The following is a 27,263-nucleotide window of genomic DNA, read 5'->3' as shown; positions in this document are numbered from 1 at the left end:
AAAAAAAAAAAAAAAAAAAAGATGTGCAGCTCCCAGCACCCCCAGCCCAGCATCAGAAGCAGAGAACTGAGGTCAAGGGACAATGGTTTAATAAGAAGAACCCTCGGCTGGGCCTCCATGGCTGTGTCACTGGTGACTACTTCCCGATTTCCCTGCTCCGTTATTGCGGGCTGTGGAACAGGACTCTGTTGTTTCCCTAAAATGGCTAAGCTGAGGCAGAAGGTGGATTTGGGAGAGCTTTTGTGTAGCTTTCCAGCATGCCTCTAAGCCAGGATTTCTCATCCGTGGCACTACTGACATCCTGGACTGGTTGGCCCTTTGCTGGGGGGGGGAGGCTGTCCTGCGCACTGTAAGATGTCGAGCAGCATCCCATTAGCCGCTTACAGCACCAGCCACCCCCCCGCCTCCATCCTGGCCCCCAGCCAGTCCAAAATGAGAACCGAAAACTCTCTGGACTCACCAGTGTCCCCTGGGGAGCAAAATCTCCACCAGTTGAGAATCACTGCTCTAACCTCTCTCAACTTTGTTAGCCTGCACTTTCTGGCCCGAGAACTGGGACGGTAAGGATGCCCATGCGTTCACATGTATTTACAGTCCTCCAAGCCCCTTCTCTGCTCTATACGAACCCATTCCAACAACCTCAGGAGGCAAGGAGGGACGGATACTGTTCTCTCCACTTTACGGGCACGTGAACTGACTCAGAACACCCCGCCCTCAAGTAGGAAACCCTATCAAGGCAGCCAGACACCACCCTGACAGGCTTCATCCTTGCATCTTGAGAGGGGAAAAGGGGACAGCTGACTGGCAGAGGAGGGAACCTCCCCCCACCCCAAGCTACCAATAATGGTCCTTTTATTTTTCTTTTAAAGTGTCCAGCTGTTGCCAGGAATACCATATAAAACATCTTTATGAAGTGAACACCAGCCCCAACAGCTTATACAAGCTGGCTTCGTCAAGGGCCCCGGTGTTTCTAATTAACGCTCCAGTCCCTGCTCCACGCGAGCCCTACCTGCGTCGCCTCCCCTGGCTTTTGACTTCTGGCTGACCTGCACGTGGCCCTTGTGCCTGTGACCAGTAAATACCCCTGATGTTCCTGCCAGGTCTGGGAGGGCAGGAATAAAAGTCACTTCCAACCAGCTGCGCCCCAGCCTGCACGTGGACTGCTCGGGGCAGGCACCGGGGAGCACACCGCCCTGCCCTGCGCTGTCCCGCTGAGCAGCACCTGCCTGCGAGCATCTCTCCTGAGCTCATCATCAGTGTGGCCACCCTGGGCCTTCGGGGGACAGCAGAAGGAGTCTCCTCACCACCTCACAGCCAACTCATTCTTGAAACATCGGGCAGGAACCTTCACCACCCTCCCCACACTTGAGATTTCTGGGACTCGTGAGGGCCAGGGGTAAGAGACAGTGCCATCACCGGAAAGGGCAGAATAGGAGCAGGTAAGGAAATAATTTTTGTGCTCGTGGGCTTGTGTGTGCGTGCTTGGGATTTGTGTGTGTCAGTGTGCACATATGTGTACATATGTGTACATGTTGATCTGGGACCTCTCATATGGAGCTGTTGGAAGCTAAGGTCATGGGTGTACAGACCCTCTGCAGACCCTGTGAGCTGATTGGCTGACTTCTTGGCTAGTTGATTATTTAGACTAATGGGGCATCAGAGCTCTAAGGAAACACCAAGACCATTTTGCCCAATCTTTTCTTTTCACTAGTGAAATTAAGACCCAGAGATTTTAGGCAGAAAATCAAGTCCATAATCCACAGCCAGTTCACAGAGATGCGCAGGACTGGGAATTCTCAGGCAGAAAGGCTTCTTCTGCGTCCCTCACACCCTTTCCAGCTACTCTCTGCCAGAGCTGTAGCCAAGGCTGACAGCCCCAGGACGTGCAGCCCCAGAAGGAAGGGGCGGTTTGGTGAGTGCCTGTGTGCACCCCTCCTGCCCGCCTCCGTCCTCCTCCACCAGGGCTGATGGGCCCTGGCTCCCACCCCAGACGATCAGATCCTGGCCACCGACAGAGGCTGACCCTTGAGTGAGAAATCACAGACTGTAGGTAACCCAGTCTTTATGTTCCTGGTACAGAATAGAGCCATGAAAAGTACCTGAATGTGTTATACAAATACTTGGAAATATTCCAATAATTTACCATATTTCCCCTTATTTATGGTGTTGAGATTGGCCTGACATTCCATTGACATTTGTTAGTTAAAAGACTGGAAGAATGATGTAAAAATGAAGACACTATGTTTTCAAACGACAAATTGACAGCGAGGGTGGGGTCTTTCCAAAACAGTGAGGGGTTTTTCTTTCTCTCTGTTGGCCCTCCCAGTGCCCAGGGAGGCGGCGGTCTTGAAGCATCGGGCACGTCCCAGGCTGATGAAGGGGCTGGGGCCTCAGACCTCCCACACCGCAGAGGGTGTTTGTTATATGAAGTTTCTCAGTGATCCTGAGAGACAAGGAGGAGCATTTGACCGGGGCTGCCTCCCTCCCTGTGTGACCCAAGGAAAGTAAAGTGGGTATAGTCAAGTCAGTATTCACATCCCAAAGTCGTGAGGACAAAACCAAGTAGGATAATGTGGAGAGCAGCCTGCAGACCGCAGAGGGTGTTCCCAGCGGTGGTGGCTGTTAATGAGGATTCCTGAGCAATACCATCTAAATTAAGGAACGTGGGCTCCCTCTGCAGCTGACGAGGTTGCCCAAAGCCCAGCTGAGCACGTGACTTCCGTGCAAATGAGGGAGTCGTGGTGACAGCCATGAGCGCCTGAATTTAGGAGGTGCCTCTGTCCCAAACAAACTTCCTAACCCAAATGTGAATTTCAGTTCATGAAACCATCACGAGTAAGGACTAACTAGGACTTGGTGTGTCTGGCATGAAAGAAATATTCTTCAAAGTTCACTTATGAGGAAGCTAACTTATAACAACAGCAAAAGCAATTCATTTATAAAAGGAAACAAAAGAGTGAAATAGGGAAGAAAGTAATGTCCCAAATTCCTGGTTGCCTAGAATCAACCACCTCCATTTTGGCATAATTGTTTCTAGACTCGTTTCGTGATTTTTAAAAAGGAATGTGACCTTTTAATAAATAATGACAGAGATGTACGCAGATAAGATAGATCATGAATGTGATACAAAAATGCCTGAAGTGCGGGAAGGGCAGGCTGGGTACCACAGCTGGTACCACAGCTGGTTTGGGGGATGAGAAGAGGTGGGTCAAGACTTCTTGGCTTGGAGGTCAGCCTGCGAAAGTGACGGGAGCACCTCTGCTTCAGCGGCCACCAGCCCGGAGACTTGGCAGCCCCTGCTGATTATCCTCGTGCGGACCCTCCTTAGGGAAGCTTCTCCGCCACGTGTCTGACTTCCCTGAGCGCTGGGAGAACCAAAGTCCTGAGGGAGTTCGACCGGTGCTCTGTTTAGTACTCGCCCTGCCGACTCTTTCTACCCAAACTCATCATGAGTTTGGCCAACATGACAGTCTCCATTTATTCTACTGGGAAGTAAAGTAACCCGGAACCTTTACCAAGTCCCTGATTCCAGGAAGCCTGGAAGAATTGAAGCCCTGCTTAGGCTGGGGCTGAGCAGTGGCTGAACGAGCTCCCTCTGACCAGCAGGCCCGGAGCAGCAGGGAGGGGAGAAGCGGGGCTCCCATCAGTTCTGCGGGAGGGACTGCCTTATTTCATGCCAAGGAGAACCTCGAACCAGAATCACATTCCAGAGCCTCAGTCTATTTTCCCACCTACTGGCTGCCTGGAATCCTCCTAAGGACTCTGCTGGCCTCTAATTAGCACAGATAAGGAACTGCTAAAGTGTGACCTCTTTTTTCACTGTTCCAAATGCACCAGTGTTGAGATTCTGTCCTCCTTGCCTGGAAAGAAAGCAGAGTAAACAAACCTAGAAAAATTACCCGGAGAGTACATGATGGCTAAAACTGCAACAGAGTAGCCGGCGTTCAGTTAAGAAGAATCTCTACCACTTTGAAGTCGAAGACGATATTTTTGAAAGACAAAACACAGAGCAAACATAAGCACGTGTACATACTGCAACTCCAGTATCTAAGTTGCACCAGTGTCCTGTGGGGGAAAAACTCAACAAATGGAAATTTCTCCCAAAGGCTGGCAAAAAGCCACCCCTCTGCTCTGATTTGGAAAAGAAGCTAGTAAACAATGTGGTGTCTGGTTTTACATTACAGATGATTTGCAGATATCTAACTTTGATTATAGTTTAGCTTTTTAGATTTTTATCACAGAAACGTATTTCAAAGAGCCCTAGCACACAGATGACGGTGGAGAAGCTTGTAAAAACAAACTCTCGGGCTTCTTGAAGCCTAAGAAAAGGAAATAAAAACATTGGACAAGCTGAGGAAACTCCCCCACTGGTCTTTTTCTCTGGGTCTTGTTCTTTGTGTCCTGCAAAGAGAAGGCTCACTAGCCAGGGTGAAGTGTGGACTGCGGGACCAACCTGAGTGGAGGGAAGAGTCAAGTCAGCTCCCAGAGGCTCTGGAAAGGCTGGATCCAGCTGCCTCAGAAATGGCCGAGGCAAAGGCTCACTTCTCTCTGGTTCAGTGAGGCGTAGGTCACGCACAGCTGGACCCAGAGCCGAGGGCGAACCACACTCCCCAACCCTGCGTACTGGACGAGGGACAAGGGACTGCAAAAGCAGCCTCGAGGAAGAAGAGTCACAGAGATACAGTGCTGCCTGAAAAGGGGATGTGGTAGGGAAGCCACCACTGCAAAGCCTCCGAACTTTCCAGAACTTTCCAGGGCAGAGCAAGTGTGATGGGCAGCATTCGGGTTGAGGGCACCTCGGGGGCCGGCTCTCCAGCACCAGTGGGTGTAGGTGGTTTTCTGGGTCTTCCTTGGCATGGTCTCTGACCTCCCCGGTGAATGTGCACGTGCCGCGGACCCGCCATGCTGCCTGCCTTGCACTAATCAATATGAAAAAGAGAAAAGGTTCCAGCAAATCGGGGGCAGGTGGCAAGACCAGGTCTCGCTGAGGCTGTTTGGAGGCCCTTCCAGATGCCCTGCCTGCCCTCACAAGCCAGAGCTTTGACCTACTCCCTGCCTGTCCTCGCTGCGTCTTTCTGCTTCTCTGATCCCTGGAGATCTCCCAGACAACAGCGGGTGTGAAAGGCAAGTGGAGAGCGGCATCCGGAGCTCCAGGGAGAAGATGCTTCCGGCTGGAGGCTGCCAGCTGGCGTCTGTGAGATGACCTGCACAGAGGAGGCTTCCCTGGCTGGGAGGAGCCCTGGGAGAAGTGTGAAGCTCAGGGGCCACCCTTGAAAAGTTTCCAGTTTAACATGGTCCGGGGCACCGTGCAAAAGTCTCTGCAGAGAAGGGCCATCCTGGACCTCCACCTGGCTGCCCCTGTTGTCTGTAGCCACTGAACTGATCCAGTCACTTCACCTCTCTGAGCCTCAGTTTCCTCCCCTGTAAAATGGGCACACTGACCCTTGGTCTACATATGTGTATGAGACTATGTCTGTGAAACCATGGAATTATAAGCTGTTATGGAAAGATTCCTTGTTGTTGGTCATAGAACACTAAAAGGCTGAATGTACTCAGAAGTCCCCAAGGAGATCCCGGATGCACACAGCCTCAGAACGTGGGACATTCGGGTCGCTGTTGCTGTCAGTGATGCTCACCAAGTGGTCCACCGCCAACCCCCAGCGTCAGAGGTGGGTCCCCTAGCAAACTGGCCGCACCCGTTTCCAGTAGGATTTGGAGGGAAAGTGAGTCCATTTTCCGTGCAATCAGCCTGAACCGAAGCACAGATCACTTTGCGCCAAGCTCTGGGGGCTTGAGTTTCCTCTCCTGAGGCGGGTCCTCCCATGAGTCAGCGGGAACCGGATCAGCCGGAGCTTAGTGGTTTTACTTGAGGGGAACCTACAGGAAATCATTTAAGAAGATAATAAGGGGGATTTTTCCTGTCTAGAAACGAGGCCCATGGGTCTTTGCCGATGATTCTGCTCTCTCATACTCAGAAGTAAACACAGGAGAGCCTCGGCCCATCGCCTTGTCAGTACGGCGAGCTCAGCACACAGATCCTCCTGGAGCAGAAGGGAGTCCCCGCCTTGGGTTTGCCCGGCTGAGGCCCCAGTGCGATTGTCTTCTGGACTTTGCCCCTCCCAGCACCCAAGCCGGAGCCCCATGCAGCCTGGGCACTGCCTGGGCCCACGCCTCCCCGCTCCCCCACCCGCTCCACCTCCTTAGCTTTGCCCCATTGTTTGACGTTATTGTCTTTGAAATTAAAATTAGGAACGAATTCCCACCGTGGTAGAGGGTCATTACTTTGTGGGGTGCCCTTCTCCCCATGCGTGATTTTCATTTTCACAAATGGTTTGACCCCAAAAGGTGGTGAGTTTTGAAACTGAGTGTTCAGAGCTGTCTGCCCTGGAATTTGTAGCTGGAAAAGGAGGCTCACAGGACAATATGAAAAAAAAGGAATAATCAGAATGCCACGGGGAGGAAATCTGGTTCGTCTCTCTGTTTCATGGGCCCCCAAGCCCAGCGAACGACGCATGGATCAGTGAATTCGTGAATGAACGAGGGAACTGAGCCACAGGGCTGGAGCTGTCACTAGAGGTCATGGAGGGTTCCAACCAACGCCCTGATTTTTCTAGATGAAGGAACTCAGGCATAGAGACCGCAGCCTACCCAGGCGCAATCACACAAAGAAAAGCTGAAGGCCTGAGTCTCCGCAGGGCCTCTGGAGCAGGGCCCCCACTCCCAGCAGGTCAGCTCTCCAAGAAGGACCTGCCTGGGTTCGAACCTGGCTCCCCTGCGTCATCTGTGCAGTGTTGCCAGGACTTGCTTTGAAGCGAGAAGAGCAGCTTTCATCACTCCCATGACTTACAGGAGGGAAGCATAATCATCTTGGCCTGGGAGAGAAGCCCCCGCGCTTGGTTCTCACGATTCCCCTTCCCTAGCCCCTGGCTGTCATCCTATCTCTGATCAGTGTCCAGTAAACAGACAAGAGCCTGTTTTATGCCGTCACAGACTAAGAGCTCCATCTTTCACTCCTTCTTTGAAATGAATCCTCCCTCCCATCTCTGCTTTTGGTTCCATGAGAGCAGCATGGTGGTAGGTGGGGTGTGTGGGATGCCGTTCACATCCAAACACTGAGAGGTGGCAATGCTTTTTCTGTCGGGGGGAGGGTGAGTTGGGCAGTCTGGAAGGATTACGACCACACTTAACTTCAGAGCATTTTCATCTTCATCATCTTTTAGCCATGAAATGACCATCCCAGAGGCAAAGCAGCAGCCTCCGAAGTGATCCCAGCGAGGCAGGAGTCAGGATGTGGGCGGAGCCTCTCCAGCAAAGGGAGGGGTGCTGTTTGCTGCCGTTCACATCCTGGTGTTACTCCTTCGAGTTATAACTTGCCTTCGACATCCCTGATTTCTGAAGTAGCCAATCTAGGCGGTTTTGAAGACTAGCACATTAATTTTCCGAGTACGGGGATGGGCGGCCAAGGGCCACCTCAGCTGTTTTTTAGTGCCAGTGGAGAGACGATGTGCAGTTAGGGAGGAAACCTCGAACTGGGTACTAGGCGTGGCTCTGAGCAATTCCTATTTCTGTTTGCAGTTAGAGCCCCAAACTCAACTTGGTAAATTGTATGCAGAACCTATGTATTCAGAGAAATAACTTCCAATGAGGGCACTACTTAACCCTACACGAAAGTGCAGTTTGCCCATAATTTTCCTGGGTATCAACACACGGTGCTGAAAGGCTTACCCCAGGGAGACAGGCTGTGCCTACAGGTGGGCCAGGGTGATGAATGCCTGGGAGGTGCACACGCTGCTCGGTGTGTCTGAAGCTCTGCCCTTCACACAGTGAGGTAGCAGGCGTACGTCAAAGGAAGTAGGCTTCATTGATAGAAAATGGGAAAGACGGTGGGTTCCTTGTCTCTTGATGGTCAAATCACAGCGTCAGGACAAAATTTTGTTTCTACTGGGCAAGTTTACACAATGCTCAAGAGGCATCGTTTTCCTTTGTTTTCCTTCCCTTTCCTGCTGGGGTTGTCCATGCTGCTGCAATTTACTTCTCTGGCCTCGAAACCTGTTGATTTTCATCTGAGCTTCCGTGCCGTTCAGGATCTGCTCCATGTTGAGTTTTCTTGTTTGCCACTCCCTTTTTGATAAAGCTGTTTATTACTTTAAGGTGGTCAAAACAAAATCAGCTTTCAAAGATGTCTTTGTGGATGAACTTCCTGCTGAAGACAAGTAACTTCGTGCTGGCAACCTGAGACTCGGGCTCCCAGCCACTCTCATGTCTCCACTACCAACTTTTTCTCATGGATGTGATCCATGTAGCTCGTGAGTAAAAAAGAATCATGTGATGTAATTTTTGAGCACAGCTGTTTCACGAGAGCAGGAGTTGGCTTGGGGTATTCTAATTTTGAGAGCTTTTGATAAACTAAAGTGAAATCAAAGTCCAGAAGGGTGAAGGGACTGGAAATCACTCGGAGGGCAGTGAGGATGCCGGGTCCCAGAGGTGTCAAAGGTCTGTCATGTGGATACATCCTTGAGACCTAACCCAAGTTTCTCCAGGGTGTGGGAGCAAGACCACAAGGTCAATGTTCTAGGGAGTCAGATTTCTAATCATTAGAATTGTTCAAAAGAGGAATGAGCTGCCTTGTAAAGGAGTGATCTCATCCATGAGAAATTTCAAGCAAAAACTAGATAACTTGCAGTCACAGGTTGGAAGAAGTACTTCTCTTGCAGTGCTAGGCTCTGGCCTTCTCCAGTAGGGTTTCAAGAGCACCAGGGAGTACACGGGCAGACAAGCCAGGAGAGGGCAGTAACGAGCTCGGCGGCCCAGACACGGACGGCCTGGCCCCGGCGCTCTCCTCCTGCAAGTTCAGCTCCACCGGGTTGATGTCTACACCCTTCTGGTCACATCTTTGAATTCACTTTAGCTTCTCAGATCTCTTGCCTGGCAGAACCAGAAACATTTTCTCCGCCTGGGTCCCACAGAATGCTCTGTGCTCTGATCCCACCAGGAGCAGACTCCAGAAGGGGCCGCTGGTGAGACCATGAGTTAAGGAAAACTTCCTGGAGAACTGGGTCCTATCACAGTCATTTGGGCCTGGGCTCGCTGGGTGCCAAGCTCTGGTGTGGTGATCACTGAAAACCCCCCTGGCCTGCCTGGTGGTGTGGAAGGAAACCCTTGGAGTGTCTGGAGTGAGACTCCAATGAGCCTGTTTGAGAAACTCTGACCCTAGAAAGGCAGATGTTTGGCCCATTGGTTTTCTCAAGCTATTTGTGCTCCAGGGGACTCCTAATCCACATGTTTCCTACTAATTTACCCTTCATCCATCAAAATATTATTGTGCAAGAGCTTTTTGATGTCTCAGAAGCCTGATGAGTCTCTGAAGCCCTTCTCCCCCTTTGTACCATGAAACTGTGTGCTTAATGGGACCAGGAGCTAGAAAGGCTAGAGGCTGTGCCTTGAGTGGTGAGAACAGCCTTGCAAACAGTCCCCTGCCCAGCACTGCAGGCCGGTGTGATTACGCCAGGTGGCAAGAAGGGACGCCAGTTTCCTTTATATGGCCCTTTGTGTTGTGCCTCTAGGGAGGGTCCAGCTCCACTGGAAATTCAGTAAATCGTCCCATTCAGTCACTCTCTCATTGACCAGCTGTTCAATGGGCATCGCTGCACGACAGTGGGCATCGTCCCCATGTTGGGCATCCACATGTGAACAACGCTCAGTTCCTGCCCTTGAAGAACTCAAGTCCTAGCAGAGAAGATCATGGCAATACGTAGACCATTCCAGAAAGGGCAGTAAGCAGAGCACTGATAGGATGGATATCACAGACAGTACAGGGCAGGGTGTTACAGAGCTAAGGAGGGGCACCCACCCCAGCCTGGGATGGAGAGGACGTGTTAGCAAAGGCTTCTGCAGCGCTCCAGAAACAATGAAGTCATCTAAAGACATGAGGTATAAATTTTCAGCTGTTTATTTAGTGTCTTTCCCACCAACCAATTGCAATATTTTATAGATAAAGAAGGGAAATGGGCAAGAAAAGGAGGAACATGAAAACACTCGGTGGTCAAGGCTTGACCCAGTGCTTTAAATAAGAGGTACTCTGGGATCCTAACTCCATCCTGTGGTAGCCCATCGGATGCTTTTCTTTAAGAAACACAAGCTTTGACCCTCAGCCTCAGAGTCATTCCAGCAGCTGCAGGCCAACCCCGGGGCTCCAGGTCGGGCTGGGGGTGGAGCCAGGGCACCCGCTCCATCACCCAGGCCTCACACTGCAGTGGGCTGGCTGCTGGTGGGCTGAGAAGACACGGGATTTCACATGCTGGTGCAATTCATGTGCATTTCAAGGACAATTATAAGAAAAATTATTTTATCCTCACCTGTGTGAATTAGAGATGATGATATTCGGTGCAGGCTTCAAACTCCATCTTTATTCATCTTTATTCAATTAATAACAGATTTTCTCAGTTTTTTTCTGATGATAAAAATAAAATCTTGATCATAGAAATTTTAGTTGATTGGATAAAAATGTAAAGCAAAAAAATCAAAATCACCCATAACATTACTTAGATGACCAAGTAAACATTTTGGATATTTGCCTGATTGCCGCTGATTAAGTCAAACATTGTGGCGAAGTGTCTATGTTTTAAGTCTCATGATAAATAACCTACAGAAGATTTTCTTCTAATGACTGGACCTCCTCATTCTGTACTTTCAGAATTCAGGGTCAAAAATTACCCTGCACAAATCATGAGTCTTTCATCCAAGTAATGGCCGACTGACTAGCCAAGTCCAACCCCAGAAGGAATAGAGCATTTGGGCAAGGTGACCTGGTTTACAAATTTGACTCCCTTTGGATCCAGTCTGTGCTTTATCTGCAGGACCTTGTGACCACTCTTCCATAGTTACTGATGCCAGGCTTTGAATTCTGGAAGGGTCATGGTATCCCATCCCAGATTATATAGGCTAAATGTTACCAACTCTTCAGAGTATCTGGAAGAACCCTGCTTTCTATCTCAAAGGAAGGAGTCATGAGATTTCTCTTGTGATACATGAGGAAAAGCAGAAGGCAGAACTGTCTTCTTTCTCAAAACTGAAAGAGAAACCAACCACATTCCTTTGAAAGCATGAGAAATTGCTGTATGAACTTTCTTCTCCAAAGAGGAATAGAGTTTTCCTATGTACTAGTGTGCTAATGTACTCTCTGTGGCTGGGGCTCAAATTTGGAATTAGCCTTGAAAATTCTGTTAGAGTTTAGCTTCAATCTTGTTTGAATTCTTTTTCACTCAGAATTGAATATCTCTCAGGTACATGTTGTGAATAACTCAGAGCTGAATATCACTCAATATGTATCTTTTTGTAAAAATACAAAGAAGCAAAATAACTATGACTGAAGAGAGAAATGGATAGCAGGATGCTGTGTGACCTTTAGTGGGTTTTATAACCTCTCTGAGCCTCAGTTTCCTCATTGGTATATGGGGACAATAAGGGTACCTACTGGTGGAAGATTGAAGAAATGTCCACAACCCTTCACTCCTTTTCATCCAAACCCTTTGCAGTGTGACCTTGCAGGTCCTTGCACCAAGTAATGAAGTTTATTTCCTACCCCTGTTAATCTGATCTGAACTTGTGACTTGCTTTGGACAATGAAGTGTGACGGAAGTGAGAGCATGCCGACTCTAAGCCTAAGCCTTGAGAGGCCCTGGCTGCTTCCACTGTCACTCAGAACCCTGTCCAGCCACCATGGGAACAAGCCCCAGTAAGTCTGCTGAGGAATGAGAGATGGCAGGGCAGAGACAAGCATCCCCTTTGAGGCTGTCCTAGACCAGTCAGCCCCTCGTCAAAAGCCTCTGACCACGTAGACAAGAAAGAGCCCAGTCAAGACCAGAAGAACCACCCAGCTGAGCCCAGCCCAAATGACTCAGCAGCAGAATTGTGAGCTAAAAACGTGAGTGTTGTTTTATACCATTATATTTTGAGGTAGTTTGTTATGCAATAAATGCTAATTGATACACAGTATCCTATAAGCTTACTGAGAAGTTTGAAAGATTAGTATTTGTAAGATGTTTATAACTGTTCCTAGTTCTGTATATATTCTAAATAAGTGTTTATTTTCATAATCATTATCATTATTCAGGTTTTAGGAAATCCTCCCAGTTCCATGATCCCTTTGGAAAGAACAAAAACAAAAGCCTCAAATATTGACTTTAGAAGGATATTTTATTTATTTATTTATTTATTTATTTATTTATTTATTTATTTATTTATTTATTTGTTGTTTAAAGGAGGAACTGGGGATTGAACCCAGGACCTCATGCATACTAAGCATGCGCTCTGCCGCTGAGCTACACCCTCCTTCCTTAGAAGGATATTTTGACTTGTGTTTCAGCTCACATCCAACAATGATCAGTAATTAGTAGATTTATCTGGACCAATATTTTTGTTGCAATACTAATGGCTCCCAGCATGACTGGGATCTTTGGGCATATGAGCAAGTATTTTTGCTGAATGACAAGGCTTTAATCTTACAAGTACTTATTCTTTGGCCAGGGAAATTATACTTGTTCAAACTTTTTAAAAGCAAGCAGCCTTTTGATTTGCTTAGACCCCCGTGGTTAGACGGGTAGTCTGCTGAGACCAGACATGTCATAAGGAAAATCTACTCATTTCGCTGGAAATCAGCTGAGTCATCTAGAGTGACGTTAAATATAATTTCAGAATTGAAAAAGAGCTCTTGTTCTTTCCTGTGGTAGCAAGTACTTAATACATATTTATACTTTAGTATAATTATTCATAATGCTAGATTATAACAATTACTGTTTTTATGGACATAACTTTCCTACAACTTGTTTAAGTGATTCTATGCGGTTACCCGTGTAACAGACAATCTAGAGCATTGCAGACCAGCCCCAGAAATGGCACCTCGAGAACTGCTTTTTCATAAACTCCAGAGACCAGAGACATCCTCTCTGCTTTAGAAAGTACGTAAGATTGCCAAGGGCTCCTGGAATACATCTCATTTGCCAGCTCTTTCATTATCATTTTTCTCTATCATCACCTGTTAGTAAAGCAAACTATAAATAATAGGACCTTACTGTTGCCTCAAAATACTTGCCATTGTCATTTTAATCCCCCAACTATCTAAAGAGGTAGACCAGACATCTGTGATTATCTCTTACAAAACAGACAGACGGAGTTGGTACACTCAAGCCGACCGCCTAGCAAGTGGCATCACTAGTGTCAAAGCCAGATTTTCTGATTCCAAGTGTGGGGCTTTTTCGACAGCAATTCATCTCACTCTTCATGGTGACCCCAAATGATGAGAGACGTAGCCAGGGAACAATCAGCACGTTTAATTTTGAATACTGGCTTGTCCACATATTAGCCAGGTGACATTGGAAGAGTTGCTTAGACTTTCTGAACCTCATTTTTTTATATACAGAAGAGTATAATATACCACATGGAATCTTAGAGAAGATTAAATCATCTATGTAAAGCACCTATTCACCTTTGTAACTTCCCACCAGCAGAGTGTCTAGCACAGAGTAAGTGTCAATAAACATCTTTAAATGAATACACTTAATTGGCATCTCTTTCCTTGCCTGCATTCATTACTGGCAGTTCCCTCTGAGTGGCATGTTTGAACTAATTACTATCTAGCCATTTCTTTATTCTCTTTCCAAAGAGTATAGTGTAATTCCTGGCTCGTTGCTAGCTTTTGTTTGTTGCAAACTTTTGTAGCCTCCATGGGCAACGTTTTGAATATTGTCCCTAAGGAGTAAAAAAATACATACAAATAAACAAAAGAATAGACACTGAAAAGTGTATGTATTGATAAACCTTATGCACATTCATTTGTATGGTTAAAATAAACATGCACATATATTTGGGTGTAGCATATATCTCGTTGCGTGATATATACATATGCATGTGTATCTGTATATATTTACAATTGCTCATCAGTATTCTTAACCTGATGGCTCAAGCTTTTGGTGCTTGGGAAGGTCCCTGTGTCCCTCTGGTCTCTAGCCTTACTGAGTCTTCCTGCAGTAGCTCCAGTGACAGAGTCACTCGAAGCCACAGCAACTTTGACATGTCTGTTTCCTTCCCAGTGCCCAGGGTCCCTGCTGTGAGATTAAGCTGTCAAGGCATGGAGCTTCAGAGGCTCCAATCTGAGCACGAGGCCTGCTAGGATACTGCTGTCTTCCTGCAGAACTTACAGAAAACCAGACGAGCTCTGCCTCTCCATAGACCTTCAAGGCACTTTGCATGAGGAAGACAGAGAAAACTGGGGGGCCCGGAGCGGTAGGAACTCACAGAGTTGCATCTCCTGAGGTTCTAGCCACACTTCCCAGTGGCAGCTGCTTTCGGGGCAGCTGTGGGCTCAGACTCCCCGTGAGGGGGCTGGGCCAGAGGAGGGCACCCCTCTTTCCTACCCAACAGGGCCCATCAGGTCTCATCAAGTGTCTTCCCAAATCTAAGGACTCTTAGATTCTGGATTGAAATTAGGTGGTTTCCCCAGAAGGCACTTCTGTCAGTTTTTGCTTGAATAACTTCTTTTGATCCCTTCTTACCCTACTTGTACACACAACACCAAGCCTCGTGATTGGCACACTACGAACACAGAATGAAATTAAAGGAATGGAATTGTTTAATTTGAGAACTCTGGAGAGGAAACTGACATCCAGCTGAAAATGCTCTTCTTTAAACTTTCTAGACCTGGACTTTTTTTTTTTTTTTTTTTTTTTAGAATGATGCAGAAGAAAGTCAGTTGGACCAGAGAAGAATTCTGAAAAGAACTCAACTGAAGATGGACTCTCAGGACTTCAACCAGAGGATTGCTCCCCAGAGATCAATCTAATTGTGTGGGGAAATAACTCTGAATTACTTTGAAGATTTATATTTTCTGTACTCTTTCAACCAAAAAGAAAAAGCTGAGACTCCACTACCCTGTTACATTTATAACCTGAGAACCGGGTTGCCATCCTCACCCTCAGTGTTTTATCTCAGCTGTCAGTAGTAAGGAACATTCTGTGACTGAAGCATTGCCTTCTTATGGGACTGGAGCAATGAGAAGAGAGTGTATTTTGCTAAATGATTTTACATTAATCTGTGACTACTTTTTACCTTATCTGTGGTTATTAATCTTAAACTCCAAATGGACTGTACAGATGAGTTGGGATAACGGCCTATTTATGTTAGAGCAGCTGCCTTCTTTGGTCGGTCATTAGCACTTTCTTGTTTGAAATATCCCACAGATAATTTTTTTAAACTGGTAGATACATAAGAATGTGTTTTTGTATTGAAAATCTCGTGGTAGCTCTCCAAGGCATGGAACTCCGGAGTTCATTTGGTTGTAAAATGGCTGAATATGACTGTGGTTTGACATCTTAGTGGATTTTTTTTTTAAGGTTCCGGCTCTATTTCCCTAAAGATGCACAACGGAGTAGAAGGCTGTCCAGACCAGGTTAGAAGAGGGCTGGGATACATGGGAGCTTTATTCCCCAATAATCCTTCTCCTTAAAAGTCAAATGCAGGTGAGGGATTTTGCAGTTACAAGTGCCATAACTGACTCAGAAAAGGAGCACCAAGGGATGGATAGTAAGGTCACTGGATGAAAGGTGTCAGGGAGTGGATAGTCACAGGGTCTGAAACACTATCCCTCTGATGATTATTTACAGAGAAGAAAAGTTACCTTCATAATGGAGAAATCTGTTAGGTAAGAAATCAACTTAGCAAGTATCATGGAACACTCTTTGAGTACTTTCTGCTGTGATGCACTGAGAAAGATTTGACATGTCCCATGTGGTATTCTTCCTCCCAAATACATAAACTGAATCCAGTCAAGAGGAAACAATCAGACGTAACCAAATTCTCCATCATTGCATGTATCAAATTCAATGACATGCCACAAACCAACTGGCCTGGATTCTTCAAAATTGTCAACATCATGAAAGAAAAAGAAATGCAAAGGGATTTCCTGGATTAAAGGAAAATAAAGAAACGTGGCAACTAAGTGGTATGTCATTTTTGATTGGATCCTGGATCCAAAAAAAAAAAAAACAAACTATGATGCTTAACTATAGATTAGACGATGTTATTGACTCAGTGTTTAATTTTGGGGATGATAACGCTATGTGACTGTGTAGGAAAATGTCCTTTTTCTTAGGAGACACATGCTGAAGCATTTAGGGGTGAATTGTCATAACACCTGCAACTTATTTTTGAATGGTTAAGCAAATATATATACATATGTGTGTATTTATACACACAAAATCTTATATACATGCGTGTCTTCAGAGAGTCAGATGGAGACTGCAAATGTGCTAAAATGGTTTTTAAAATACAGGTGAGGGGGGACAGCTCAGTTGACAGGGTCCCTGGAGGAATGCCCAAGGCTTGACAACAGCCTGGCTTCTAGAGGAGATCAGAAGGTCCACACCAGCCATTATCTTCCTCACTGACATGCCTTTCTCTAAGACACTCTACATTTTGCTCATAAAATGGGGTTCCCACAACATCTTCATCTTTCACATGCTGGTTTTCCTGAGCGCATACTCCTCTATTTCATACTGCAGCCCTGGAGGCCAGACTGCCCTGGTTTTAATCCCGGCTGTTAATTTACTAGCTGTGTGGCTTTGGGCAAGTTACTCTCTCTCTCCTGATCTCAGTATCCACACCAATAACTGGGGCATAATAGTAATAGCTATCTAACAGGGTCGTTTTGAGGAATAAAGGAGATGTAACACGATGCCTTGGCCATAGCAAAGCTCAATATATATTTGTTATTATTAACATTAGTCTGCATGCTGCTATGAGCTTGCTGATGAAAACTACGATAATAAAAGTAAACAACAAATATGTATTGGGCACCTACACGATTGGGCACTGTTATTGTTCAGTGAACAACAGTGAAAGAGCCTTTCCCTAACAGAGCTGACACTGCACCCCACGCTCACCACAGGTCAGGATGGTGAGAAGAAACTTACACGAATGAACTCATTTCATTCTCAAAACCTCTCTGAGCTGATCTCAAGCATTCTGCCAAGTAGCCTAGCTTGGTGGAAACTTCTGGGGCTTTTGAAAAATAATTGAGTCAACATTGGGAAATGTGGGAGGGAGGGAGGTTGTTTGGCTATATTTTGTTTTCGGCTTTCCAAGTCTGTGACAGTGTTTAACGACAAAAACATTTTCTGGTTGAGCCAGCAGCTGAAGATTCAATAGAAACAGAAATAATTGATGGATCACACTCATCATTTCAAGGTAAGTGGTGTTCCCTGGGGTGGGGTAGAGGCAGAAGGTCAAATGGGAAAGTGGAACAAAAGAATAAATTCAACCTCCCTTTTTTACAGACAGAATTTAAGACGCTTGGCTTGCAAGGTCCAAGACTTCTACCGGAGCTCCCCGTTCTCGCCAGTGTCACCATGATGGTATTGATTGGAGAAGAAGAGGCACTCGGCCTCTAAAGGAAGGTGGATTCGCCCCAGCTCCCCGCTGTGGGTCTCTGCTCAGCTGGCTGGTTAGACCGGCCCTGTCGTGACCCAGCATGAGTCACAGGGGAGACTCTGTAAACTTGCCGACAGTCTGTCATCATCCCCTCCCTTGCAAAGCTAGACCTGAAGATGCGTCTTTGTTGGTCATTCTTGATGTGTTAATGAGCACTGTACATCTCTAGAAACTCTCCAAGACTACCCTCAGTCGTTTGTACTGCCACAGAACCTCAAGATCCCTGTCCAAATACATTTCCTTTCATTTGATAAATCCTTGAGTATTTCCAGGAAAATATTATCCATATGTTTCTATTTTGTGTCCACTTACTTCATCCTACTGGTTCGGAAGGAAAAATTGGTATTATCCAAGCAGTGTCATCATCTTTCTTTCCTTTCCTTTGGGAGACAGGATGGCCACAGTCTTAACCAAGTTCAAGACTGGCTGGAGACTGAAAGCCACAGGTTTTAACTTTACAAAGACTATTTTCCTCTTCCTAATCAAAGAGGCCAGGCTGAGGACCCACAGAAGGCAAAACCATTTTAATAGCAGGATGGACAAAACAGAAATACCCAAATAAATTATCCATCACACAATTTATATTCTTTTGACAATGTTTTCTTGAGTACTTAAAATGTTCTTGTCCTCTAACCCCAAAATTCTACTTCTAGGAAATTGTCCTAAAGGCATGGTCAGAGATACACAAACAGATTAAATTTATTTGAAACTAAATATCCAACAATATGTTATTGTTAAACTAAATTATAGTATGTCCAAAACTTGAAATACTATGCAGCCATTAATGGATATTTTGTGACATAGGAAAATGTTAGTAACAAGGAAGCTACACAGAAGTGGCGTGAGATTTAGTTATTTAAAAATTAATGGGAGAGAATAAAGTGGTGAGTGCTTCTTCCATCCCATTTGTAGCATCTTTGCTCTAGAATGAGAGGGAATTTCCTTCCATGTCCCAAGAGTTCATTTCTGGACAGTTGGGATTCTGTGCTCAGAGGACAGTTAACAAATCTCTTTTTACTAACTGCTATGTGTAAAATATATAAACAGCAAATTTCTTCTGTATAGCACAGGGAACTATATTCAAGCTATGAAAAGGAATATGCATATATATATATATACATATATATATATATGTATGTATATGTATGACTAAAACATTTTTCAAGAATGTATTCCTTTTCATAAGCTTTTCCATTATAGGTTACCACAAGATATTGAATATACTTCCCTGTGCTCTACAGAAAAAACTTGCTGTTTATTTACTTTATATATAGTAGTACCCACAAGTCTCAAACTCCCAATTTATCTCTTCCCACCCACTTTCCTCCCTGGTAACCATAAGTTTGATTTCTACATGAGTCTGTTTCTGTTTTGTAAATAAGTTCATTGCTGTCATTTTTTTAGATTCTACGTATGAGTGATATCATATGGTATTTATCTTTCTCTTTCTGGCTTCACTTAGTATGATAATCTCTAGGTCCATCCATGTTGCTGCAAATGGGATTATTTTATTCTTTTTATGGCTGAGTAGTATTCCATTGTATATTCAACTTCTTTATTTAGTCAAATGTATGTTTATAGATGCATGTACCCACCACCATAATCAGGATGCAGAACTATTCTGTTGTGACAGAGAAAGTCCTTCATGCTGTCCTTGCATAGTCATGTCCTCCCAGCGGGGAGCTTAATCCCTGGCAACCACTCATCTGTCTTCTATCTCTGTAATTATGTCACACCTTTTGAAACTGGCTTTTATTACTCAGAGCCTCTTTCCACCTCATCTTTCAAGTATCCTGCTCTCCAAGAAAGTGATCTGCATGACCAACTAGTATTCGTGAGTGAAAATGGTATCTCAAAAGAACTAAAATAAGAATATTTTCATGTGTCAGTGACTTGGTTTACTAACCTTGAAAAATAGGTAATAGCTTCCATATTGTCTCGGAGATGGAGATCTGTCATGAAAATGTGTTTAATCATTTGGCACCTCTGGACCCTCATGGAAATATTCTCATGACATTAAAACCATCTTTTGGTCTTTGTCTCTTTCCCGCACCTCCATTTCTTCCACCTTTAACTAAAGCACCAGCCCCTTTCACCTCACCACCTCCAACAAGCCTCTTAGCTCCTTCCTCTCTTTCCGTTCTTATCCTTCTGAAATCTATTCCCAGCAGCAACTCATGGCCCCTGTGATTCATGTATGGTCTCAGCTCTGGAAACATCTCTTCAGAGAGACTTTCTCTGACAATCTAATTGCCTCCTTTCTCACCCCTCTCCACCCCTCCCCAACAAGTAGCTACCAAGTCATCCTGTTTTATTTTGTTCATACACTTATGAAGAATTTCAAAGTGTTTATCTTGTTGGCCTATAGTCATTTACTGTTTATTTGTTTATGTCTTCTCCCTGGCTATAAAATCACCCTGATGAACATGAGTTCCTTCTGTCCCTAGCACCTGGGGCACTTGGCACAGTCATGACCTCGGTAAATATTTATCGATTGGGTGAATGACTAAACGAATATTCATGTGGCTGAAAAACAGCTCCCAAAATGGAATAAGCAAGATAGCTGCCCTTACTACACTCTGCAACTGCTCAGAAAATGCAGGAGAAAAGTGTGAATGGCTACAGCACACAGGGGTCTGCAGACTGGCAGAATATTGTTGATGATTTTAAAAATCCATCAACACACTGAGTTCAAAACCTCAACACTGGAAAATGCCGTTGAACCTTGCATGGTTACCATGGTCAGGATGTTGGCTTTCGCCTAGAACTGCCTGGAAAATAAAGATCTCTCTCCCCACTCTCTCATTGTTGCCAGATTTGATTTCTTTATATGTATAGCAATCAGCCACTTGTAAGCTCCTAAGCCACATGCCAGTGGAAACACATGGCAAAGACAGGCAAGTTTCGTGCCAGGGCGGAGGAGGACCGGCTCCAATCAACTCAGGTTTGTAGGTTCAGCTGAGGTACAAAATGCTAGTTGGCTCTAACATCTTGATGGTAGGATCAGCCAGCTCAACTGGATTAAATATTTCCTGCTTCAGCAAGAAATTTATGTACTGATCTATTGATGGATGGGGGAGGGGGGTGGGTATATGGCATTTGGGACCACAAAGCAAAACAAATTCGTGTTTTATAGGGAAAAGAGTTTTTTTTTCAATAAAAAAATTAAAGCTTGCTTTCTTCAAAGAAGAGAGGTGAAATGAGATTTTCTGCTCCTAACTGAGAAAAAAAAAAGGTCCTCCACATAAGATATTTCTGTGCCACCCTGAAAAGACCAGGATTCGTCTTGGGGTGCAGGAGATCTTACTAAGGAGACCTGTCTCTGTCCGCAGGGAGTCCCAGCACATGAGCAAACTGAAACGTCAGAGGAAGCCAGTTCACCTAAACAGGCATCGCCGTCATCTGGAGAACTGGGTTCGGGGGGAACTGGGTCACCAAGGCAGGGAGACTGACATCAGAGTGTGGGTTACTCCTTGATGCTGTGCATTAATTCATTCACCCATCAGGCAGTGACTGTACCTCCAATGAGGATGAAGGGGACTGGACCAGATGCCAGGGAGAATTCTGTGATGATGGAGACACAGTTCCTGTCTTCAAGAAACTCACTAAGCACAGGAGAGAAGAATGTGCATGGAACACATGTGGAAAAGCCAGAAGAAAGTTACAGGTGAGATGTTATGAAAGTCTGGGGAAGATAGACCTTGTTTTACCTGGTTGAGGTAAGAAATGACTAAAAGGGGACAGGAAGTAAGTTGGAAAATTCTTTGTAAGAGGTGATATTTGCAAGGGAATTTACAAGATGAGTAGAGTTTGGTCAGGGAGATATGAGGCCAGAGGAGTTCCTCTCAGGTGGAGGGCTCCACAGACCCGTCAACGGAGGAGCACCTTTCTTAGAAGGCAGAAGGGGACATGGAGAAAACTGGCTTGATCTGTTCTGAAAAGAGCAGAGAAGCAGCTACAGGACTCATGGACACTGCTTTCACTCCTGATCAGTAGTGACTCCAGCTTTGCAGTATACAGACCAAGAGTCCAGTCCAGCAACACACAGCTTGAGGAGACAAAGCAGTAAATACCCTGAAGAGGTTTGCATTCCAGTCTCAGAATTGCCTCAAATTAAGTGTGGGTTCCCGCCAACTTTATCGCTTCGTCTCTTGATGGCTTTTTCTCAGCTGCCTCTCTGGCTTCTCCAGAATTATGAATGAGATCAATTAAATTTTGACTTTGGGAACATCCTGGAGGCTTTAAATGCAGAAACTCACAGTGGCTTTTAGAGCCAGTTTGTCCATGTTTTGCTCGTAACTCACCCTGCTACTCACTTTGTAAACTTGGACAAATTATTTAACCTTTGTAAGTCCATTTCCTTATGTCTGAAAACAGGGATAATAACAGTATATACTTCATGGGCTTAATGTTTAAAGGTTAAATAAGAATATTTGTTCAGGACTTGAATCCAATTCTGGCACCTAATAATTTGGTTCTATTATGAATAAGTAAATAGTGGTCCCTAACCTGGGACTTGACGCTGCGTCACGCGTTGCTACAGACGAAAGCCTTGCGACGAGGGGCTCTCACGGACCCAAGAGATCCAAGATATCAAGGCATCACTCTATGACTTAGAACACGGACTAAATCAAGATAAAATAGATCTGGATCTCTTTGCCTGAGTCTTCCTGTTGAGTGAAGAGTCAGGAGAAATGCCCTCTTGAGATGAGCTGGAAAATACCATTCAATTGGAAAATTCTAAGTAGAACCCGTCCCTCTCTTTCTCTCTTCATCATCATTCTGGGGAGCGATGCCTTCCTATGCTGAAGTTTGGGGCAGTCTCTCTCTGGGAGTAATCATCTCACTCATTGTTGAAGGAGCTCTTCCAGCATCGCCAACAGAGTTCTATTACTCATGGCTTTTAAATAAAATGAAAAGTTCCCAGGGCTCATTTGCTTTAAGGTTTTTCCTGTGATATTTTTCATCCGAGGTGCCCAGTGAATAGTCAGATGGTCTGTTCATGCACTGGGCTCTTAGAACGTCCGTGCTCTTCGTACCTCCCCACACCTGGGTCACTTACTGTAATATTCTGTTTCATTGGAATTTTAACACCTTCATTTAAAACAAGAAGTTAAGCAACTTCACACAAGACATTTTAGAACCTATAAATGTCTCGCCCAACACTCCCCTTTGATTTCACTTTCTCTTGCCCATGGGAATAGGGTAAAATATACAGTTTATCCAGGGAGGGTCACGCCAAATGGAGACATAGCACTTTGTTTAAAAAGTGGGTATCTCATTACTTACAGCCCTCGCCTTCTGGCCCAGCCTAATGCCATAATGACTCTCTTAAATTTCCCTCATTTAACATCATCCATCCTGCCTTCTTCTGTTACTGTTCCTTAAACTAACTAAACAGACCAAATACAATACCAGGGGCTAAAGGAGGCATGAATCCAACTTGTGGAAACCTGCTTTTAATTTAGGATTATGGGGCCAGTTTCCTAGAAATTGCCACATTTTTAAAGAAAATGGATTTTCCTCCTTTATGTCAAGAGATGCCTGATCTAATTAAAGTCGGTTTAATCTAATAATGAGTCATGTTAGGGCTGTCTTCAAAATGAACATTTTAGTCCCAAATCCAAACTTGAATCATCAGATATGTATTCTCACTAGCCTAAATAAAAAATTAAATGATCAGATCCCCAGACTCTCTCTCACCACTCTCATGGAGACCTATTAGAAGGTATGAAGATGAACCGATAAAACAGAATTACATTTTACATAGTGGTCTACTGGTAGACGACTATGAACCATTTTCCTTCTAAAGAGATACTGAAATGTAAAAACCACTGGGAAATTAGGAAGCTCTTTGTAAGCTCCTGGAAGGTCTAGATGGCATGATTCATTTTTGCACATCGAATGCTTTACGATGCATCACACACAGAGTTGGCGCTCAGCAAATGAGTGCCACTGGATGTGAACTTCAACCCTGAAAATACTTAAAGTGAGATGATCTCAAGAGGAAAGTATCCTGTTTCGTTTTCTGTGGTACATAGCAGGTGCTCAAGGAACATGTGTGAAGTGAATGAGTGGCTGACACTGAGGACCCCTGGAGAGGTAGCTGTACCCAGTTCCTATGGAATCTTCATGCCATAGAGAAACTACAGCCACTGAGATTCTGGAGAACTAGTCATTGAGCAGGACACTAGAACTGCCTCTCTGGGCAACACCTTGGGGAACCAAGAAAATAGCAATTTTATAGTTGATCATGTTGACCGTTAGGAGGTCCACGGATTCTGCCAAGTTTGACTGGTTAGAAATGCAATTAGAAGGCTAGCTTCCCTCCCTTGTCCTGTTAATAATGAGGGATGGAAGGTGGCGTCTAGAGAACTAAAGAAATCACAGTGAACTGTAGGAAATTTCCACTGTAAAGACATCAGACGACTTTAGAACTGTCTATAAATAGTTGGTATATGCCCCAGGCCAGGACAAATTAGTAGGGAACAGCATGAACTTCTCTGGGGAGTTTCTGCAGCTCTGGTGCCTACAGACAACTGCTCTCTTGTTCTGTGTTTATCCAGAGTGAAATACATTCTTCTTTGTGTTAATAACACAGAAAATAAGAAAGGGACAAAAGTTTCAGCTACAAGAGCCATCAACACAGCTCCCCAAAGATGCCTGGTTTTCCCTTGTTGACTAGACTAACCAGAAGCCAAAGCATCTCCCACTGGAGACATCCACATGAAAAACCTCGACCTCGGATCTCTGTATTACTCCCCTGGGTCTGTAAAACACCATCTCTTTTTTTCACTGAAGTATAGTTGATTTACAGCGTTGTGTCAGTTTCTTGACTTAAGCAGTGGATACTGTGGAGAAGGGCTGGGGGCGCTGTGAAGATACATGAAATTCAGAGTCTTCCTAGATTGAAGCGGAGAGTAGCACCTACAGCCGCAAAGAGCACAAAACTCAGCCACTGTTATGGAAACGTGGTCACTAGAACTGAGTCACGGAGCTGGACTGCTCGTCGGCGACCCCGACGTTGTCTGTGGAAACTGGGCTTTCGTGATGCTAGTCCTCCTTCAAGTTCTGCAATCATGTCATAAAGATGAAAGTGGACTAGCACGTGGAGTACATATCCTGCCCCATGTTCACCCAGATCTGCGGGGAAGGGAGGCTAACCATGCTGGCCTCCTGAATGGGGCTGCGTCTGGGGAGAAACACAGCAGATGCTGGACTGAGCACATCAGAACCGCCCGAGGACCTTCCGCCGTGCCTGCGGGCGCTGGAGGCCTGCGTGTCCAGTTGGGGGCTCGGGGAGGATGTGGACGCCCCCGAGAAAGAAACGAAGCCTCCTCCTTCTCCCTTTTGCTTTTTGAGCTCCGTAATACAATTTTTCAACAGTGTTCTTTTGAAGTCTGGCGTTCGGAGGGGAATTCCTGGAGGGCGGTGAGACATCCGAAGGCATCACAGAGGAGGGCATGGAACGTCCTTTAACGCGGGTCCTTCAGAAGAGGAGAGACAGACGAATGTTTAGGTCCCTCTCCACCCTCGAATTCCAACAGCCCGGGAGAACGGATTTCAGCTCTGCCCAACTAGCACGAACAGAACAAAACCAAACCAAAACAAACACGGACATCCTGACTGTTTCTGCTCCTCCCCCCACGATATTATAAGCAAGCTCCCTAGTGGCCGGGACACTTCATCCTGTTTTGTTCCTTCTCAGCTTCTTTGCACACAGGCCTTCGCCAGCGCTCTGAATTGTCTTGCTTCTTTTTTTTGATGGGCTCATCCACCAATTTCCCAGCCTGGAGCTCGGATCACGTCCTTGTTACCTCTGGGTGGCCGCCTGGGCACAGACTTGGTCTGTCGCTGACGCTCCGTTGTGGGGCTCATCCTTGTTCAGCTGTTTCCCAGCTCCCTTCAGGTCTCCTCCACGTCCTCTCGGTCCTGCACATTTCTAGGAGTTGATACTCACTTCCGTGGGATAGCGGCACCGAGCACTAAGCCAACGTCCTGAGTGTCCACCCCTCCGGGCAGAACAACACACCTCTGGCTCCCTCCTCCCTCCCCCAGGCCATCACCTCCTACCTTTGGGGCAGATGGGCCTCTGGGTGTGAGTCCCCTTGGCTTCTGGTCCTTCTTCATCTATAGACTTGCCCACCTCCACATCAGCCTGGCCTCCTTCCAGAATCAGAACAGGAGACCTGTCTAGTCCTGTTCAAGGTCACCTGACCCCTGGACCCCAAGCCTCCTGCTGGACCTGATCAACCTTCATCTCATTTGTAGTTTCCATTTCGTTCTTCTCTTCCTCTTTCCAACCTCACCTAGTAGCCCCCTGGCTTGTAAAATTGTTTAAATCAATCTCATCTCTGTCTCTAAAAAATATCAAGTTCCAAAAAAACAAATAAAATCTTCCTCCCTGCATGTGCCTGTCATTGGGAAAACAGACTGTTCTCTTTGTAGGCTGGAGCTGATCTGGTTCCCATGTAGGTGTTAGTATTCAGGGAACACGATGAAGCTCAAGGAGGGTCTGCATTCAGGGAATCGTGAGCTGCCTTGTGATGGAATCCTCCCACAAAATCTGAAGACCCTTTCCCCAGCTGGGAAGCACCTCTGCAACCTCCCCATGACGCTTCTGGCAGAGAGAAGATGCCACCTCTATCTCTGCACATACTTAGGCTCCCAAAGGTCCCATCAAGACCATCAGCTTTGTCCCTAAAAGGAAGTCCCGAGTCCTTTATCACATGAGCGGCATTCCCCCACTTATCTAAGTGTAGAGAGCTCCCAGGGTCCTGGTGTGTTCCTCTTGAATCCGTGTGAGTATGATTTGGGAAGTTAAAATTGTAGACAGATCTCAGGCGACATATTCATTACCGTCAGCTGAAGCTCCCATGCTCACAGGCAGACCATCACAACAGACCTGCTGGGACCTGATTACTTTTAAGAAAAGAAACTTCTTTGGGTTATTATTCTCTTTCTTGTTGGACTGAACCCTTTTTCTGGAATTCTGATTTTCTGATCATTATTAAAATTCTCAAAGGAATGCCCTGGTATCACTCACAAGGCCAAATTTTTGTGGTATGTTAGAAAACTCTAATTGTGTACAACTGACTGCGTTATCACAATATTATCCAGAACCTGCAAGATAAGACACTAAGAGTGATGACTGGACATGAGTGTTAGGGCTGCTGTAACGCTTCTGCCCTCTGACCTAATTTTAAAACAAAACAAAGAGAACCATCATTTGTACGGCATCTGTCTTCGCCCCTTTTTGTTTCCTTGATTTGGTTGTTTTTCTCATTCTGATACTATTTCCCCATTTATTTTCCTCAGGGAGAGGAATTATGTATTCATCACTCAAATTACTGTCATTCTTTTTATCTTGATTCTGCAAAGTCTTGCCAGATGTCTAAGTCAAAGGAAGACTCAGATGAAGAGTTAAGGAGCTGGAGAAGAGTTTTCACCTCCCTGTTGGTGGGTACCACCTGCTCCTTTTAACCAATTATTGTGTCATTTAAAAAGAATCCTATGAAAAAATAAATAAAAAAAAAAGAATCCTATGATTGTGATCCCATAAATTGTTGGTGAGAACAGAAATTTCTGTAGCCACTTCAGAGGGTAATTTGGCAATGTATGAAAAGTTTAAATGTCTTGCCCTTTGACCCAAGAGAAATGACAGGAATGTGTCTAAAAGGATAGTCATCAATTATTGCATTTTTTATGAAAACAAGAAATCTGGAAACAACCTAAAGAGGTTATCAGTCAAAAGAAACAGCAAAGGAATTCCAGGCAGTCAT

The 27,263-nt window shown here is 45.5% G+C and overlaps 2 long non-coding RNA genes across 9 annotated transcripts; both read left to right on the top strand.

Annotated features, from left to right (window-relative positions):
• Window positions 1-876: 876 nt before the first annotated feature.
• Window positions 877-20,550, top strand: LOC107034695 (uncharacterized). Of its 8 annotated transcripts, none has more exons than XR_012067267.1 (7): window positions 877-1,439; window positions 8,152-8,306; window positions 8,993-11,923; window positions 12,859-12,956; window positions 14,726-15,994; window positions 17,182-17,238; window positions 17,328-20,550. It is a non-coding gene; the product is annotated as an uncharacterized lncRNA (long non-coding RNA). The 8 variants fall into 8 exon arrangements; XR_012067268.1 differs by having other exon boundaries at window positions 12,831-12,956; XR_012067271.1 differs by having other exon boundaries at window positions 880-1,439; window positions 10,694-11,923; window positions 17,328-20,548.
• Window positions 20,551-20,987: 437 nt separating this feature from the next.
• On the top strand, window positions 20,988-24,578 carry LOC140691551 (uncharacterized). Its single transcript, XR_012067278.1, has 2 exons — window positions 20,988-21,148; window positions 24,048-24,578. It is a non-coding gene; the product is annotated as an uncharacterized lncRNA (long non-coding RNA).
• The last annotated feature ends 2,685 nt before the right edge of the window (window positions 24,579-27,263 follow it).

Source organism: Vicugna pacos, chromosome 35 (assembly GCF_048564905.1).
Source record: "Vicugna pacos chromosome 35, VicPac4, whole genome shotgun sequence".
NCBI classification, from domain to species: Eukaryota; Metazoa; Chordata; class Mammalia; order Artiodactyla; family Camelidae; genus Vicugna; species Vicugna pacos.
The sequence above is the reverse complement of the archived record's forward strand: the minus strand, read 5'-3'. Positions and strand labels throughout refer to the sequence as shown.